The sequence below is a fragment of the Bos taurus genome, chromosome 4, assembly GCF_002263795.3.
Source record: "Bos taurus isolate L1 Dominette 01449 registration number 42190680 breed Hereford chromosome 4, ARS-UCD2.0, whole genome shotgun sequence".
NCBI lineage: Eukaryota > Metazoa > Chordata > Mammalia > Artiodactyla > Bovidae > Bos > Bos taurus.
In genome coordinates this window covers 7003686-7024094 of record NC_037331.1, presented here as the reverse complement: position 1 = coordinate 7024094, position 20409 = coordinate 7003686, and the positions used below count along the sequence as shown (strand labels likewise).

General features: G+C 41.1%; 1 pseudogene; it reads left to right on the top strand.

The window, feature by feature from the left end:
* The first annotated feature begins 17717 nt into the window (after positions 1-17717).
* On the top strand, positions 17718-18504 carry LOC781773 (small ribosomal subunit protein eS6-like; annotated as a pseudogene).
* Positions 18505-20409: the final 1905 nt, after the last annotated feature.

The following is a 20409-nucleotide window of genomic DNA, read 5'->3' as shown; positions in this document are numbered from 1 at the left end:
GACATATTGAGTGCAGCACTTTAACAGCATCATCGTTTAGGATTTTAAATAGCTCAGCTGGAATTCCATCACCTCCACTAGCTTTGTTTGTTGTGATGCTTCCTAAGTCCCACTGGACTTCACACTCCAGGATGTCTGGCTATAGGTAAGTGACCTAATTTTAAGTTTAGTTAAACAAAAGCCAATTTGAATCATACAGCACCAAACCATGAGTTTTTAGAACTCTTCCCACAAGAGCTAGGAAAAGGCTCAGAGAAGAAAAAGAAGCAAACTAAGAACATTGTTTGATTTACCGTAGCGTAAGCAGTTGTCTATTTGGGGAGCCTAGTTGGCTGTTTGTGATGGATCATCCTTAGGTGTGATTTCTTTAATTTGAGGCACTACAGGTTTAGGTTTTGATTTGCTTGCTAAGCGGTGAGGCATTAGGGCCACCTCAATCTAATGGCCTCCTTGTTTAATTAAGTCAATAGGAGTCTGGGTGCCACTTCTATTCAACTTTGTACAGCAGGACCTCAGCAATGCAAACTTTATTTATATTTTTATATGCATACCTGTGTGTACATATGCATAAGGATAGGAAATAAAAATACATTTTGTCATCACACATGGCACATTGAATTTTTTTGAAGTCTGCAGATAATTATGAAAATTTTAAAAATAGTTCTCTGAATTTAAGGTCAACAAATAAAATGAAACATTTCCCTATGTCAACAATAAACAGTTATAAAATAGTTTATAAATGATGTAATTCACATTAGCAATCAACATCAAATATATATACATACATATATTAATGTGCAAAAATATTTAAGAACTGTAGCTGACTATTAAATAATATTAACATAAAAGAAGATTTAAATGGAAGCAAAATTTTATTTATGGATGAGAAAACTAAACACTGCAATGTTGTCAGGCTTCAAAATAATCAATGGATTTAGGACATTCATGATAATAATCCATCCACTTATGCCTTTGTGTGTGTGTGTGTGAAAGAGAGAGAATGTGTGAATTAACAAGTTGGTTCTATAATTTATGTAAAATTACAAAGGGACAAGTTTACGCAAGATACTTTTAAAGAAAAAAAACAAGTTGGAAGATATGTCTACTGTGTATCAAGACCTCTTAGTAGGCTACATAATTTTCCTAGTCTGGCAATAGTACACCAAGAGTGGATAGACCAGTGGAGCAGCATAGAGACTCCAAAGTCATACATGTCCCTATATAAATAGTTGATTTATGATAAAGCTAGTGTTTCAGAATAGTAAAATGGGAGTATGTTTTTTTGTTTCTTTTTATTGTTGTGCTGAGTCAATTAGCCATCAAGATGGAAGAGACAAACAAAAATAAAAGATAAAGAATTGCCTGCAATGCAGGAGGTCTGGGTTTCATTCCTGGGTCAGGAAGATCCCCTGGAGAAGGAAATGGAAATCCACTCCAGTATTCTTGCCTGGAAAATCCCATGGACAGAGAAGCATGGCAGGCTACAGTCCATGCGGTCACAAGAGTTGGACATGACTTAGCCACTAAACCACCACCACCACCACACCAAATATAAACCTTAATTTCAAGTGACTTCTAGATCTAAATGTAAAAGAAAATCCCCAAAGGCTTAAATGCTGTTATAGGAGAACATCTTTATGACCTCAAGATAGAGAAAGTTTTGAGAAGATACAGTACATTTTAAAGACAGTGATAATTGGTATGTACTTGAAGTTTGTGTGCATTGAGACATCCCTGGGGAAGTGAAATGTGACCAAGGTGTTGGCTCAAACACAGCCGTCAGCAGGCTTGCATCTGGAAATACTTAAATAAATCTTATAATGATAACAATGCAATTAAAAACACACACGAGACAATGTATGCATGTAGACGTCAGGTCATGGATAAGAAAGTTCATCGAATCGTAGTGTGGCTGACAGTTGCCATAATCTAGAAATTTCAAATGTCTATCAGTTGTAACATGGACAAATAAATTTCACCACAGCATTCATAAAATGGACTTATGAATAAAATGGACACACACATGCACACACACAAATTAAAATGCACATGCAGCTTAATACATATATGATAACTGTACAACAAGAAAGACAAATAGCACAACATGGTATTGAGTGGGAGCAGCTGCACACAAAAGCTTGCATGCATTTAATTCCATTTAGATAGAGGTTCAAAATGGGTAAAATAACCCATGGTTGGCAGTGAGGATTAGAAGGCCCCTTTGGGAAGCAGGAGCGGGTAGAGCATGAAGAGGCTTGAAAGGAACTTTGAGCTGGGGATGCTCTTCTTTTCCTTGGTCTGTAGAATCTGTGGGAAGCCACACACATACACAGAACTCATTGACGATGGGTTCCTGGGGAGCAGAACCTGAAGCCTGGGAATTATGGAGACAGTGTTGTCTGGGACACACAGGAAGCAGGAAGGTGACAGGGAATGGGGAGAGGGAAGATGCTAGAGAGGACGGAGCCTTGGATAAAGGCCAGCCTGAACTTCACCCGTAGAGGGGAGGACTCTGAACCAAAGTTCACGCAGGCAGCCCTGCTTGCCTGAGGGCAGGGGGTTATTTCATCTCGAGTGGTTAGTCACTGGCTGGTGGTTATCTTCGAGCTGGCTGCGAAGACTGCCCCTTCTCCCAGGAGGTAACTCCTAGGTAATTCTCCAGAGAAGGGCCAGCACTTGGAGTAGCAGGAAGGACACCCGCCTGGTGGTCAAACAAAAAACCCTAAAGCATCTACTGGGGACTGGAATCCTACAGCTAAGGAATGTACATATTCAACTGTGCTCAGTACCAAAGCCAGGGGCTAACATGGTGTCTCCTAGCAGGTCCTCTAAGCACTGTCGCTGGCTCGCCTGTGGGTGCTCCTCACTCTCAGCCTCTCCGCAGCCCCACAGCTCTGGAAGCATCGATATCTTTTGGCACTTGTCTGTCCCATGTGTACTTTTGGAGACCACCCCATCTTTGTAAAAGCATCCCCCAGTTGCCACCATCCCAGGAGGTCCACACTCTCTGTTTCAGTTGTCCCTTCTGGAGTAGCATTAGTAAGTCTGCTGAGGGAATGGGAAAGAAAGACACTGAGCCGTTTCATGGTGTTTATATTCCTCCTCAAATATTTAAAATGAAAAACGTCTACTGCCTTGAGGAAAACCTCCCACTGGGTTGGTGAGTGTCATAATTCCATATTAATGAAACTGATACACATTCCTCATTCCCTCAACTCTACATTTTAAAGCCTTTTCATGGAGACTGGCTTTGGCCAAAGCTCTTTCACTACATCTTAGATTCTTTCTCTAGTCTTGGAGAGGAAAGAGCTTCTCATTTTTCTGCAAAAATAGTTCACTCACTTTTGAATATTCCCATCCCTGATACAATAGAATAGGCTATGTTAATAGCTCACATAGAGAGAAAAGGGAAATTATAGAGGGGAGAGAAAAATTACTTTTCCCTACACAGTGTGAGAGATGAGACTAAAGAGATCACCTAGAGGAACATGATTTCCTCAATATATCATTCAGTAGGTCAGTTTAAAACAGAAGATGTATACACAGGTATGGACATGAAACACAGCCCTTCATCTCACTTCCAAAGTGTCATCAATGATATACACATTTCACATAAAATAAGTAGATAATTAAAATTAGGAAAAGCAAATAATACAGAAAGATGCAAGATTTTAAGTGAATTCTTCCCTCAGCTTCATGTCTGAGTCTTGTTTTCAAAAGTAAACATTGGCAGCAGATTTTTGTTATTCCTTCGATAATCAGGGATTCATATATATGTATGTAAGCATTTGTTGAATATATATATAACATTTATAAATATATAATATATATTCAGCAAAAATATATAAAGAAACATAGTTACGTGTGTATGTGTATATACACATATTGATATATGCACAGATATATTACATATATGTGCATGCATAAGTGGGCTTCCCTGGTGGCTCAGCAATAGAGAACCCGCCTGCCGACACAGGAGATGCAGGTTTGATCCCTGGATCAGGAAGTTCCCCTGGAGAAGGAAATGGCAACCTGCTCCAGTATTTTTGCCTGGGAAATTCCATGCATGGAGGAGCCTAGAGGGCTACAGTCCATGGGGTTCAAAGGAGTCAGACACAGCTTCGTGACTGAGCACACACACACACAGGAATGTATATATCTATGTTTACACAAATGGCGTGACACTGTGCACACTTAGTTTCCTCAGTTAATGTCAGGTCCTGGAAGGTATGAGCCTAACATGCGCACCTTTGTTTTTTCACAGAGCTGTCTTTCCTGCTTTCAAATAAAGTTTGTTTTGAGTGACTAACAACTGTTAATATCCTTTGGTCAGCAGAGTTCCAGATTTCCATCCCAGCCATTTCCAGAATCACATTTCCATTAAAGATAGCTAGATTTTTAAACTAACTGATTTCCAATATAAATTATACATTTTCAGGAAAAATGATTTTTTTTTTTTTAGTGTGTGTGTGTATCTAGTCCCTTCCTTGTTCAAACCTCCAGGTTTAACTGATTTGAACACATTAACCAAGAAATAATGCAAATCCATAAATGAAATAAGTATTATGCCTTGCAAATACCACATGAAAATTACTGTTTTTTTTCTATTAAGGGCATTTCTATTCCTTCATCATTTATGATTCCAAATTCTGCATTTGTACTTAACTATTTCAAGAAACTTCACTTACCAACACAGAGGCTTCAAGTTGTCTATGTAAATATTGTTTTAAGTGGGAGGATTTTAAACATTACTTTTAAACATTGATACTGTTACAGATTTCTTACAGGTTTAAGTAATCTTTGCAGAGTACCCTTGTAGAGTTTTAGCCGCATCACTGATAATTTAAGATAAATTCTTTGAAGTGGGATTACTGAGTCAGGAATATGAATCCCAATCTTAAGATACATCAGATGCTTTGATGTAGGGCGATAGACATACTGATGTTTGCCTTGTTGAACAAGTTCCTATCGATGAATAATGCATAAACCCCCAGTTGCCAAGTAGAAGAGGAGTAATACCCCTGGGAAGTAAAATACATGGGCAGCTGGAAAGAGGAGGCTTTGAGCTATGTTATTGGGGGGAATAACTTAAAATAAAACAGTACCAAAAATAAACAAATAAGAAACCCCTGATGGAATCCCATGAGATTCTCCCAGAGAGGAAAAGGAGGATGAAGAAGAGGCTGGGCAGCCACGATACCCCTGTGAATAGAAGCCATAAAAATGGTTTATGGTGAAGAGCAGCTGGAGTCAAGGAGATGACAACAATCCCATACCATGAGCTGGAAACTGGACACATTTGAGCTGGAGAAGACTTGGGGGAGAGGACAGCTTGAGCATCTCTGATGGGAGTTCCTGTGCACCTGTGGTGTGGTAGCAGCAGCCACGGGAGATGGGTTGCGCCATCACCTGCATGCAGAAAGAGACACTGGACCAGCCCTGTGACTCCACCAGAGGAGGGGCTCTGGAACCCCCCAGGTGCCTGGGAGAGGGTTCAGTGGAAGCTGCAGGCTTTGGCTGCGTGATCCAGAGATTCTATAAAGCACAGTATGACTGCTTTCTCTACAAGACCTCATTGATGTTCAGTTGCTAGGTCATGTCTGACTCTTTGTGACCCCATCGACTGTATCCCGCCAGGCTCCTCTGTCCATGGGATTTCCATGGCAAGAATCCTGGAATGGATAGCCATTTCCTTCTCCAGGGGATCTTCCTGACCCAGAGATTCCTTACCACTAAGCCACCAGGGAAGCCCACAGGACCTCATAGGATTGGCTATTTTGAAATAATTTGCATAGTTTGCTGAAAAGAACAGGAACAATGATTTGGCAAAGCAGTGAATCCTGCAAAGGAGGGAAGAGAAAGAAGAAAGAAGAGAAAGTTAGTGACAAAGCTGAGATCAAAGCCACCTGGCTTCCTCCTGCTCCTCGTGCTCCAGGGGCCACAAATTTATCTGCTAGCATTATGGACTTGCTTCCAGAATGTTCTCACTCAGTTCTCTCAGCGTGCCAGTGCACAGCACCCCACATCAGGATTGCCCCCAGCTCTTTCCACAATGTGCCCCATCTGAGCCCCCAAGTAGCTGTAGCCTCGGCACAATATTTCCAGTGAGTCTGTATTGCTCTGCTTACAGTGAAAGGACTGCATTTCACCATGAGAATTTATCAGAAAGACAGGCACAAAAGGAATAAATGGGGTGGTGGCATCCTGAACTACCATCCCAGGATGAATAAGAAACTGGAGGGCCCGGTACAAGGCCCCCTGTGGGTGCTGGCAAGACCCTCACATTCTGCCTTCCAGGGCTCACCCGCTGTTTCAAAAATGAGGATGACACATCCTGGTCTCTAACATTTCTTGAATCCCTAGAGGTGTGTGAAGACAAGTGAGAGAAAAGTGATATCCCCTGTTTGAAAACTATGCTGAGAGTTTCTAGAAGGATAATACAGCCAGAAATGAAAGCATGGGAACAAATAGACATGAAAACCTTTAACCAAATAAGAAGTGAGAATGCCACAGAACATACTTTCATAGAACTGTTTTCTCCATTAAAACGGGATTTTTCTATTGCATGGTGTTTTAATCAGAATGACACTAGGAAGCTGAAATGAAACCGACAGACTGTAGTCAGTCTATTTGTCTAACCAGGGGACTGGTTTCTAAGCATCTTGCTTCATTTCAACCTCTTGCTGTGCCACGTCACATATCCGGGATGCAATTGAAAATGAAATTATCTGTGACCACGTCAGCTTCCTAGTATTTATTTAAAATGCAAGTGCTCTTTTCTGGAACTTTACTAATTCAAAGACCGAAGAACAGTAATTTTAACAAAGTGAGATGCGTTAAATTAAATTCTAAGATGTGCTGAAAGTTTAGTCAGTTAATGTGTGTGTGATGAGTGGCACACGTGGACGTGGTCGCAGCTGGGAGAGAAAGTGTTCTCAAAAAGGGTGCCCAGTTCATTTCACCCACTTGAGACATAAAACTGTGACCACAGGGGCTGGAGGGGGTAAAGTTGCTCAGTGATCTGAAACAGAACCTGAGCTTCCCTTTAACGGGGAGGAAACTAACAGCTGGGGTTCTCAGGAGGGAATAACCTCACCCAGGGATGTTAATGATGCTCATTTTATGAAACTACCACCTGGAGCAGAATATTTACATCAAACTACAGAGAACAAGGAGTCACTTCATTTCCCAGATACAGCTTTTCCTCATTTAGAAGCTGGTGAGAAGCTCTCTCCAGGGATGGCTGTGGGAAGAGATCCATCCTGGTGGAGTCATTGCTTGAAGATGTTCAAGCTCTTGTGTGTGTGTGTGTTTATTACCTTTAAACATTTCTGTTGGAGCACAGTTGCTTTACAATGTTGTGTTTCTACTGTACAGCAAAGTGTATCAGTTATATGCATGCATGTATCCTCTTTGGATTTCCTTCCCACTTCAGTCATTACAGAGCACTGAGGACAGCTCCCTGTTCTGTGCTGTAGGTTTTCATCTCGTATCTACTTTATACATAGTATAAATCATGTCACCCATATTTCCTCACTACAAGGGAGGCTTGTCCAGTGCTCATTTTAGTTATCGCCTTTATCTGTGTGTATCTGGAGATGTCTCTTTACATCAGCTAGCCTCTGCAAAGTGCTTGCTCTTTGTCCTAACTCTATGTTTACTTGCAGATTTGTTTTCGGAGAATCCCAAACTCTGGTTTTATGGGCATCTCTCTGTGTCTGGGTTCTGATGGGACATGGTTTCTTTGTGACAGGAATGTGACCAGAGTAGAAGGCCTCTCCTGCCTGAACGCCAAGATATCTGCTGTGTGTAAGCCCACCACAGAGCACCTCCCTGGTTCAGGCAGCCCGAGGACTGAGCTGACCCAGACATCTCACTCTCTGGCTCCTGTGAACAAAGGCAATATCCTCCTGTATCTTAGTGTTTGAAAAATCCGGGGATGCCTTTGGATCAAAATGACTCTGCCAGACATATTAGGGTAATAGTGAAAGTCACTCAGTTGTGTCTGACTCTTTGTGATCCCATGAACTGTGGTCCATGGAATTCTCCAGGCCAGAATACTGAAGTGGGCAGCCTTTCCCTTCTCCAAGGGATCTTCCCAACCCAGGGATCGAACCCAGGTCTCCCGCATTTCTGATGGATCAGCTGAGCCACCTAATAGCATTAAATAAACTTTGGACTGTGTTGCACAGGAAATGCTCATCTACTACATCTAGGACTTTCAGAAGTTTAAAAAAACTGACATATAATAAAACCCCAAAAGACTATATGAATAAGAAAAATTCATTTAAAAAAATTTAAATTATGAAATATTCCCTATAATAATGGAGAAGTTGAAAAATAAAATGGCATTAAAAGAGAGAGAGGAAATAAACATTAATAATTTTGTAATTACAAAGAAAAATTTCAATAGTAAAGCTGGAAAATATAGTACAAAAATAAAGGATAGACTATTCACACCTTCATGAATTTACTTTCAAAGGTTCTATATAATAAACTGGCAAAGATCAGTAAGGAGCCTGGCAGGAGGCCTGTAGGCATCCTTGCCCACTGGTGTTGACACTCTGAGAAAGGCCTGCTCCTGGAGCAGGGGCTGAATTTAGTGATTCACTTCAAATGGACAGAATACAGTAGAAGTGATACGAGTTTACTTTCATGATTGGGTTGTAAGAAGACTGGGCTCTGTCTTGGGATGGCTCTCTCCTATATGCTCAATAGGCCAGCAGCCATGATGTGGGTTGCCCTGGGAACCATCGAGGTCACTGTCTGAACTTACAGCAGGTATTCCCCAGGAGAGCCTTCAGCTGAGATCGCAGCCCCTGCCGACACCTTGCCTACAGCCTTGCCCACAGCCTTGACTGTGACATGGCTTGCCCACGGTGGGCTTGACTTGCCCACAGACTTGACTGTACTCCTGGCTCACAGAAATTTGGGAGATAATGTGTTAATTGTTTTAAAGGAAAACATTTTGGTGTCATTTGTTATGCAGCAATACATAATTACTCCAGTAAGTTAATCTTCACTCACCATGACAACTAAACTTATCTCATAAATTTAAGGGTTTAGGAAATTCTTCCATTTATTTAGCCAAGAAAAAATGTGTTGTGTATATACACATGCCCTGTGAAGTAAGAGAAGTGGTCCCTGCCCTCAGAGACTTTACACTGAAACAAGAAAGACAACAATTAAACTCGTCATTACAATAACAGATGACGGGTGTTTTATTTGATAAATAAAAGTAAATGTCAAGGACTAATCCTGTTTATCAGTCAAAGAAGACTTTCTTGAAAAGGAGATATGTAAGCTGACATCTAAAGATTGAGTTGTCATTATCAGGCAATGGCATTGAGCATTTTATGTCAATGACCAGAGAAGAGAAATGATAGTGCTTCTGAAGATGGTGATATACCCCTGGAGGATGTGAAGAAGCTGATGAGAGATGAGGCTGGAAAGCTGACTTGGGGTCAGATCGTGGAGATTCTTGCAAGGCACATTAAAAAGGGTGGAAGCTCTCTTTCAGTAGATAGGAATTTAATGAGGGATGTAAAAGTGGATGGTGGCATGTTTCGAGCTGGTTTTATAAAGTTCTTGGATTTACTGTGTAGAGTTTCTGGAAACAGGATAATTGTGGAGACACGTTAATAGCTTGATGGTACAGTAGCTAGGACAACATTCTCTACTGTGGATATTTGTAATGAGAAGAGGATTAAGAGAAATTCAGGAGGGAAAAAATAGAAATTGGTGGCTGGTTTGGAGGTGGTGACAGGAGAAGCAGAGACGGGGGTGAGTTCCCAGCTTCTGTCTGATGAGTCTGGGGTGGCTGGTTGTCCTGGGAACGCTCAGTTCCATCTGCCTCCTGCATCTCTCTCCCGTGTGTCTCTTCCACTTCTCACTCAGGGAACTTCATTTCTGACACTTCTGGTCATGAAATGTGTGGGTTGTTTCCCACCCCCCTCCCCAGACCAAGCAATTCTCTACAATACCAGCTGGGTGTCTTACAACTTAACTCGGTTCTAACACAGTCTTCCTGGATGCCGTACAGGTTCAGTCTTGTGAGATACTACCACCCCCACTTCAGATGCCAAATGCAACTAGTGGGTCTCCGTGTCACTGACAACTTCTGTCCAGTTTTGCTACAAATAGCAGATTCCCACCATCCTTTCCTCGGGTTTGATTAACATGCTTGAGGAAACTCAGGGAAACACATTTATCAGTTTATTAAAGGAATCAGAAGAATCAGATAAAGAGATATGTAGGGTGAGGTCTGAGGGTCCTGAGCATGGGAACTCTGTCCCCATTGAACTGGGGTGTGTCACCAACTTGGAGGCTCCCGCAACTGCACTACTGAATTATTATGGAGGCTTCCTGATGCAGCATGGTCAACTATCAACTTCATCTCTAGCCTTTACTGCCCTCTCTGGAGAGGTAGGGCGGGGCTGAGTTAACAATTCCAAGCTTCTAAGCCTGGCTTGCTCTTCCTGGTGGCCAGTCCCGTCCAGGAGCCCTGCAGGAGCCACTTGGAGTCACCTCATTAGAATAAGAGATGTTCCTGCTGCTCTTGTGACTCAGGAATTCACAGGTGTTTCAGGAGCTCTGTGCCAGCAACAGTGGGCAGAGTCCAATCGGTGTTTTCTATTATCACGCAATGCTGGTTGGTAAGCTTAGTGGAAGAAAATAGACATTTTCTATTTTAAATTTAGATATAGGGGTTTGAGATGCCTGTAAAGCATCCAGTTGGAGCTTCTCAGAAGAAAGTTGAGCTAAATATTTAAAATTATTATTATAAACATAGCAATTCAATGTGTGTGTGTGCTCAGTTGTGCTCAACTTTTTGTGACCCATGGACTGTAGCCTGCCAGGCTCCTCTGTCCAAGGAATTTTCCAGGCAGGAATACTGGAGTGGATTGCAAGAAAGTAAATGCAAGTAACAAAGAATAGTGCATATAGTAAAAAGAAATGTAGTTCTGAGGACAGTGGTATTTATGTATTAGAATAAGAATAAGAAATCCACAAAGAGTCTTGGGAAATAATAGTCAAAATTTATAAGACAAACTAGAAGTATATTTTTTCTTGAAGCTCAAGGAAAAAATTAGAATTTTAAGATAGAATAATTTTGTAAAAACTGTGACCAAGATGGGATTTTCAAAGTCTATGGAAAATAAATGCAAAAAAGCAAATTGGCTGTCTGGGGAGGCCTTACAAATAGCTGTGAAAAGAACAGAAGCAAAAAGCAAAGGAGAAAAGGAAAGATATAAGCATCTGAATGCTGAGTTCCAAAGAATAGCAAGAAGAGATAAGAAAGCCTTCCTCAGCGATCAATGCAAAGAAATAGAGGAAAACAACAGAATGCGAAAGACTAGAGATCTCTTCAAGAAAATTAGAGATACCAAGGGAACATTTCATGCAAAGATGGGCTCAATAAAGGACAGAAATGGTATGGACCTAATAGAAGCAGAAGATATTAAGAAGAGGTGGCAAGAATACACAGAAGAACTGTACAAAAAAGATCTTCACAACCCAGATATTCGCGATGATGTGATCACTCACCTAGAGCCAGACATCCTGGAATGTGAAGTCAAGTGGGCCTTAGAAAGCATCACTAGGAACAAAGCTAGTGGAGGTGGTGGAATTCCAGTGGAGCTATTTCAAATCCTGAAAGATGATGCTGTGACAGTGCTGCACTCAATATGCCAGCAAATTTGGAAAACTCAGCAGTGGCCACAGGACTGGAAAAGGTCAGTGTTCATTCCAATCCCAAAGAAAGGCAATGTCAAAGAATGCTCAAACTACCACACAATTACACTCATCTCACATGCTAGTAAAGTAATGCTCAAAATTCTCAAAGCAAGGCTTCAGCAATACGTGAACCGTGAACTTCCTGATGTTCAAGCTGGTTTTAGAAAAGGCAGAGGAACCAGATATCAAATTGCCAACATCTGCTGGATCATTAAAAAAGCAAGAGAGTTCCAGAAAAACATCTATTTCTGCTTTATTGACTATATGCCAAAGGCTTTGACTGTGTGGATCACAGTAAACTGTGGAAAATTCTGAAAGAGATGGGAATACCAGACCACCTGATCTGCCTCTTGAGAAATCTGTATGTAGGTCAGGAAGCAACAGTTAGAACTGGACATGGAACAACAGACTGGTTCCAAATAGGAAAAGGAGTACGTCAAGGCTGTATATTGTCACCCTGCTTATTTAACTTCTATGCAGAGTACATCATGCAAAATGCTGGACTGGAAGAAGCACAAGCTGGAATCAAGATTGCTGGGAGAAATATCAATCACCTCAGATATGCAGATGACACCACCCTTATGGCAGAAAGTGAAGAGGAACTAAAAAACTTCTTGAGGAAAGTGAAACTGGAGAGTGAAAAAGTTGGCTTAAAGCTCACCATTCAGAAAACAAAGATCATGGCATCCGGTCCCATCACTTCATGGGAAATAGATGGAGAAACAGTGGAAACAGTGTCAGACTTTATTTTTGGGGGCTCCAAAATCACTGCAGATGGTGACTGAGGCCATGAAATTAAAAGACACTTACTCCTTGGAAGAAAAGTTATGACCAACCTAGATAGCATATTCAAAAGCAGAGACATTACTTTGCCAACAAAGGTTCATCTAGTCAAGGCTGTGGTTTTTCCAGTAGTTATGTATGGATGTGAGAGTTGGCCTGTGAAGAAAGCTGAGCGCCGAAGAATTGATGCTTTTGAACTGTGGTGTTGAAGAAGACTCTTGAGAGTCCCTAGGACTGCAAGGAGATGCAACCAGTCCATTCTGAAGGAGATCAGCCCTGGGATTTCTTTGGAAGGAATGATGCTAAAGCTGAAACTCCAGTACTTTGGCCACCTCATGCGAAGAGTTGACTCATTGGAAAAGGCTGACGCTGGGAGGGATTGGGGGCAGGAGGAGAAGGGGATGACAGAGGATGAGATGGCTGGATGGCATCAGTGACTCGATGGAAATGAGTCTGAGTGAACTCTGGGAGTTGGTGATGGACAGGGAGGCCTGACATGCTGCGATTCATAGGGTTGCAAAGAGTCAGACACGACTGCACGACTGAACTGGACTGAACTGATTAATTTCATAACTACTGTGTCTATGAATGAATAAAAATAATACAATAAGTAATAAGAACTTGGCATTGGATTAAATTAATGAACAATTAACTATCAGTTATATTATTATTATTGCTATTATTACTAATAAAATTATTTAAATGCAAGTGTAAGAGAAAAATATTTTAACAGCTCCCTAGCCATATAACCTGTTTTCTAAAAGAGTGTTAGGTCATTCTGTGATATTATTTTCTCTATATGTAGGCTTAAAAAAATTTCTAATTGACAGTGTAGGTGAGGACATGCTAATCTGAAATTCAAAGATAAATTATTCTTTATAATATAAGGTGAAAGCATCTGAAGCCAGATGGACGTTTGCACTCCTTGAGGAAGTGGGCAGCACAGGTTAGCTCAAGTCATAACAGATGGTGAAAAGAGCCTTGTAAGAAGGGTTGCCTGCAACGATTTCCTGGGAAAATCCATCCTGGCTTGGTCTCCTTCCTCCTGGCTTGACTTTACTTCTCAAGGAGCCAACTGGATCTGTTTTTACATTTCAGTCTTTTGAGCAAGGATGCTCTCTGCATGATGCACAGAGCTTCATAAATTGGATTGGGTTTTAGGTTTTGAAACTTAAGATCAAGGTTTGGAAACAAACAATCTAGTCCTGGTACTCAGAGGCTGGGAAGTTGTGTGGTCAAGCAGGGTTTTCAGCTACAAAGTATTTGCTTTCCTTGGAATCCAGTGAGGACTTTGAAAGGATTAGTGAGGATAATGCTAAGAATTCAGAAGAAAAGTGCAGGATGACAGGTTTCTTATGTTCAAAGGGAACCAAATTTTTCTTAAAATATTTTTCAGTTTAACAAAGGGACATAAAGAACCTTGAAGAAATTATATTTTTGACCTATTTTTTAAATTATACTGAAACCAGTGTCCAGCTAACAAAATTTCAGACTCTCGAAGGTTTTCATCATGATGTACTATAGTCTCAAGCCTAATTGAAATCTCATCTCCACTCTGCATTGACTTGATGGTTTGGGGTCAGGTCCTCACAGATTTGAGCCGTTAGCTTCTCACAAATGAATTAGGGGCAGCAATTCTGACCCTGTAACCATGCCAGGGCTTGTACATCAGTGCTTTTCAGCATCTTTCACTGGAGCATCTTCTTCACAAGCAGATGAAAGATGTCACATGAACCTTGAGGAAACCACTTTGAAGCCCATTTGGAGTCTATTGGTTTCACTTTAGTGTGTAATTTACTTTCTGTTCACACAAAATATAAAATTGATGTTCATATTTACATATCTTTGATTTTTTAAACTTTTTTAAATTTTATATTGGAATACAGCTGATTAACCCCTGGAGGAGGGCACAGCAGCCCACTTCAATATTCTTGCCTGGAGAATTCCTATGGTCAGAAGAGATAGGTAGGCTACAGTCCATGGAGTCACAAAGGGTCAGAAAAAACTAAGTGACTAAGCACAGTACAGCACGTGGCCACCTGACATTGTTGTGATAGGTTCAGAGGGCAGCAAAGGGACTCAGCCATGCATTACATGGATCCATTCTCCCTCGTACTCCCTTCTCATCCAGGCTGCCACAAAACAGTGAGCAGAGTTCCCTGTGCTATACAGTAGGTCTTTGATCATTATCCATTTTAAATATGTGTGTGTCTGTTAATCTCTCAGTCGTGTCCAGCTCCCTGAAATCCATAGACTGTAACCTACCAGGCTTCTCTGTTGATGAGATTCTCCAGGCAAGAATACTGCAGTGGGTTGTCTTTCCCTTCTTCACCGATTTTAAATATAACAGTGAGTTAAATTGGTAACCAGTCAAATGTATGATATCACAATAACAAATAACCCCAGGGCCAGTGCTGGACACAAACATTGATTTATCTCTATGTCAAAACCCAGTGGATATGGGCAAATGTACCGGGTAGCTATACACTGGGGGCCAGCTCAGAAATCCAGCTTATTTCCATCTCATGGAACCTGTGGGTTTATATATATATATATATATATATATATATATATATATATATATTCTTTTCTGGTAGGGAGAAACCAGACTAAAGAAGTGAGACAGGTATACCTCAGTAGTATTTCAGATTTGGTTCCAGAACCTGCAATAAAGGATACGTTACAATAAAGCAAATCATAGGAATTTTAGGTTTCATAGCTCACATAAAAATTATGTTTATACTATACTATAGTTTATTGTGTGCAATAGCATTGTCTTAAAAATAGTTGTACATACTTTGATTCAAATACCATTTATTGCTAAAAAAAAATGTGAACCATCATCTGAGCCTTCAGCCAGTGGGTAGTCTTTTTGCCTTGATGTATGTGGCTACTGACTGATCAGGGTGGTGGGTGCTGAAGGTTGGGGTGGCTGTGGAAATTCCTAAAGACAACAGTGAAGTTGGGTGCATCAGTTATTCTTTCTTTCATGGATGATTTCTCTGGAGCATGCAATGCTGTTCGTTACTGTTTTACTCACAGCAGAACTTCTTTCAAAATTGGAGCCAATCCTCGCAGATCCTGCCACTGCCTTACTAACAAGTTTATGCAATATCCTAAATGTTTTGTTATTTCACCAATCTTCACAACTTCTTTTCTAGGGGTAGAATTCATTTTGAGGAACCACTTTCTTTGCTCATCCATAAGAGGCAATTCCTCATCCTTCAACTTTTATCCTGAGTTAAAGGATAAAACTTTTATCCTTTCATTCACTCACGTTTTCAGGTTCCACACCTAATTCTGGTTCTCTTGTTAATTCCAGCACATCTGCAGTTCCTTCCTTCACTGAAGCCTTAAACCCCTCAGTGTCATCCAGGACAGTTAGAATAAACTCCTCTTCCAAACTCCTATTACTGTTGCTCTTTTGGCCTCTTTCCATGATCACAAATGTTCTTTATGGCATATAAAATGATGGATCCTTTCCAGAAGGTTTTCAGTTGACTTTTCCCAGATCCACCAGAGGGATCACTAGCTATGGCAGCTATGGTTTCATGAATGAATTTCTTAAATAACAGGAGTTGATGGTCAAAATTACTGTTTGATCTATGGACTGCTGAATAGATGTGTTAGCTGGCATGTATACAAACATTAATCTTACTGTTCATCTGCATCAGAGCTCTTGAGAGGTCAGGTTCAATGTCAACAGCAGTATTGTTTTGAATGGAATATGTTTTTTGAGAGGGAGGTCGCAACAGCAGGCTTAAAATATACAGGACAACATGTTATAAACATATATGCTATCATCTAGGCTTTGTTCCATGTATGGAGCACATGCAGAGTAGATTCGAGTTAATTCTTAAGGACTCTAGGATTTTTGGAATGGTGAATGAGCTTTGGCTTCAATTTAATGTCACCAACTGCATTAGCCCCTAACAAGAGTTAACCTGTCCTTTGAAGTTTCGAAGCCAAGAACTGACTTCTCATCTCTACCTATGAAAGTGCCACATGATATCTTCTTTCAATTTAGGGCTGCTTCATCTCCACTGAAAATCTGTTGTGCAGTATAGCCACATTCATGAGTAATCTGAGCTACAGCTCCTGGGTAACTTGCTACAGGCTCCACAGCAGCACTTGCTGCTTCTCCTTGCACTTTCATGCTATGGAGATGGATTCTTCCCTTAAATGTTGTGAAAAAAGCGCTGATATCTCCCAACTTTTCTTCTGCAGCTTCCTCACCTCTCGCAGCCTTCATAGACCTGAAGAAGAGAGTTGAGGCCTTGCTCTAGACTAGGCTTAGGCTTAGGGGAATGTTGTGGTTGATTTGATCTTCTATCCAGACCACTATACTCACTGGACATGAGTTTGAGCAAACTTTGGGAGATAGTAGAGGACAGGGAAGTCTGGCATGCTGTAGTCCATGGGGTCACAAGAGTTGGACATGACTTAGTGACTAACAACACCCAGATTGCTAAAACTTTCTCCATATCAGCAATAAGGCTGTTTCACTTTCTTGTCATTCTTGTATTCAGTGAGGTGACTTCTTTAATTTCCTGTAAGAACTTCTCCTTTGCATTCACAGCTTAGCCAACTGATTCAAGAGGCCTAGTTTTCAGCCTGACTCAACTTTCTCCATGCCTTCCTCACTAAGCTTAATCAGTTTTAGTTATTTATTTGAATTTCTTTTTAAAATTTTATTTATGTTGGAGGATAATTACTTTACAATATTGTAATAGTTTTTGCCATATGTCAACATTAACCATCCACAGGTATACAGTTGTCCCCCAATCCTGAACTGACATCCCACCTCCCTCCCCACCCTGTCCTTCTGGGTTGTCCCTCTGGCTTTGGGTTCCCCATCTATTTTACATATGGTAATGTACATGTTTCAATACTGTTCTCTCAAATCATCCCACCCTTGCCTTCTCCCACTGAGATCAAAAGTCTGTTCCTTACATCTGTGTCTCCTTTGCTTCCCTTCATGTAGGATCATTGTTATTGTCTTTTTAAATTCCATATATATGCATTAATATACAGTATTTGTTTTTTTCTCTATGATTGGCTTCTCTCTGTATGACAGGCTCCAGATTTATAAAGACAGTCTCTTCAACAAGCTGTGCTGGGAAAACTGGTCAACTACATATAAAAGAATGAAACCAGGTCTTTTTCGTGGTGCCTTGGAGGTTGTCGGCTACTTCAGAATGAAGCTAAGCATCTCTTTCCAGGCCACTGGCTGCCAGAAACTCATTGAAGTGGACGATGAGTGAAAACTTCGTACCTTCTACAAGAAGCATATGGCCACAGAAGTTGCTGGTGACGCTCTGCGTGAAGAATGGAAGGGTTATGTGGTCCGAATCAGTGGCAGGAATGATAAGCAGGGTTTCCTCATGAAGCAGGGTGTCTTGATCCATGGCCGAGTTCTCCTGCTACTGAGTAAGGGGCATGCCTGTTACAGACCAAGGAGGACTGGAGGGAGAAAGCACAAATCCGTATGGGGTTGCATTGTGGATGCCAATCTGAGTGTTCTCAATTTGGTCATTGTGAAAAAAGGGGAGAAGGATATTCCTGGACTCACTGATACTACAGTGCCTCATCGTCTGGGTCCCAAAAGAGCTAGCAGCATCCGCAAACTTCTCAGTCTCTCTAAAGATGATGTCTGCCAGTATGTTGTGTGAAAGCCCCTAAACAAAGACGGTAAGAAACCTAGGACTAAAGCACCCAAGATTCAGCATCTCGTGACTCCATGAGTTCTGCAACACAAATGCCAGCATATTGCTCTGAAGAAACAGCGTACTAAGAAAAATAAAGAGGCTGCAGAATATGCTAAACTTTTGGCCAAGAGAATGAAGGACGCCAAAGAAAAATGGCAGGAACAGATTGCCAAGAGATGGAGGCTGTCCTCTCTGAGAGCTTCTACTTCTAAATCTGAGTCCAGCCAAAAATGAGATGTTCTAAGAGTAACAAATAAATACGATCAGACATCAAAAAAAAAAAAAAAAAAAAAGAATGAAACTAGAACACTTTCTAACATCACACACAAAAATAAACTCAAAATGGATTAAAAATCTAAATGTCAGACCAGAAACTATAAAACTCTTGGAGGAAAACTTAGAATACTCGCCGACATAAGTCACAGCAAGATCCCTTACTACACACCTCCCAAAGCATCTGAAATAAAAACAAAAACAAACAATGGGACCTAATTAAACTTAAAAGCTTTTACACAATGAAGAAAACTATAAGCAAGGTGAAAAGACAGAACTCAGAATGGGGAAAAACAATAGCAAACAAAACAACTGACAAAGAATTAATCTCCAAAATATACAAGCAGCTCATGCAGCTCAATACCAGAAAAACAAACAACCCAATCAAAAAGCGGGCAGAAGACCTAAACAGACATTTCTCCAAAGAAGACATACAGATGGCTAGTTTTGTAGTTAAAGTGAGGGACTCTTCCTCTCACTTAACACTTAAAGGCCATTTTAGGGTAACTGACTGACCTAATTTCAATATTGTTGTGTCTCAGGGAACAAAGATGCTTGAGGAGAGGGAGAAAGATCGGGGGGCGGGGGGGACATCTGCCAGATAGAGCAGTCAGAACACACACATTTTTAGGTTAAATTCAAGGTCATATAAGGGTGTGGTCTGTGGCTCCCCAAAACAATTATAATAGTAACACCAAAGATCACTTATCATAGATCACCATAACAAATATGACAAAAATGAAAAGGTTTGTAATATTGCAAGAATTACCAAAATATGACACAGAGAGACAAAGTGAGAAAATGCTGTTGGGAAAGTGGTGGCCACAGACTTGCTTGATGCAGGGTTGCCACAAACTTTCAATTTGTCAAAAAAAAAAAAAAAATCGCAAAACATAACAAAGCAAAGCAGGCCAAAAACAAGGTTTTCCTATACCAGAAATTAAATGCTTCCCTGCGGAAGAGAGGTACATCACCTCTGCTTTCATTTCATTGGCCAAGGCATGTCATGTGTCTACTTCAGTGTTGGGAAAATCAGCAGATGGAGACAAGCCACTGGGTGAACACTGGTCAGTGGGAGGAATAGCCATTGCACAGTAACCTCGGCACTTTGCTCTGAAATTCTATATGCACGTGCAGATGGAGTGAATAACCAGAAAGAAAGCAGTGATAGATCAAGATGTCTTGCAGTACAGGCCAGCTCCCTACCAGTCATGATGCACTGGCTGCAAACCTGGAAGCTTCTCTGCTGCTTATCTCCCTGTTTTTGGACTGCACTGCCTTCACACCACGATGGAGTGCATCCTGGGAAGCCCTTCAGTGGTCCTCAGAGACAAGCTGGCCCTGGGAAATAGGTTGGGAAGATGCACTGTCCTGACTTCCGTGGTTGAGGTCTGAAGTGGTGAACTGTCTCACTTTCAGACTTGAGGGCCCTCCGTACAAGCATTCACCATGGCACAAGAACCACGCTGCATGGTTATGTGAATGTCACATTTGGGCAGCAGAGTGAGGAGCTGAAAGAAGAAAAAACCCCTGTGTCCTGGCACTCAATTTTAGAGAAGTCAGATGTATATCTGAAAGTAGTTTATTTCTTTTTATTTCACTTTCTGTAGGTTCATATTATTCTTGTTAGTTGAACAAGATCATTCTCCTTATGTAGCAAAGCACCACGGCAGATCCTGGTAAAACAAAGCCGTGGAGACTGCCCAACACCCCGTGCTCTTGCCAGGCCCTGCCCAGTCCCTTGGGAACCTCCATACAGTCCTCCATGTGGATGCCCTCCTGCAGCCTCACCGTGTCCTGGACCCTGCCTGGACTCATGAAGGTTCTAATGAGATGCATATTCAGAACTCCCTTGTAATGGGAAATAAGGAGGTGTGAAGAAGTTACATCTCAACAACTCCCGAGATTT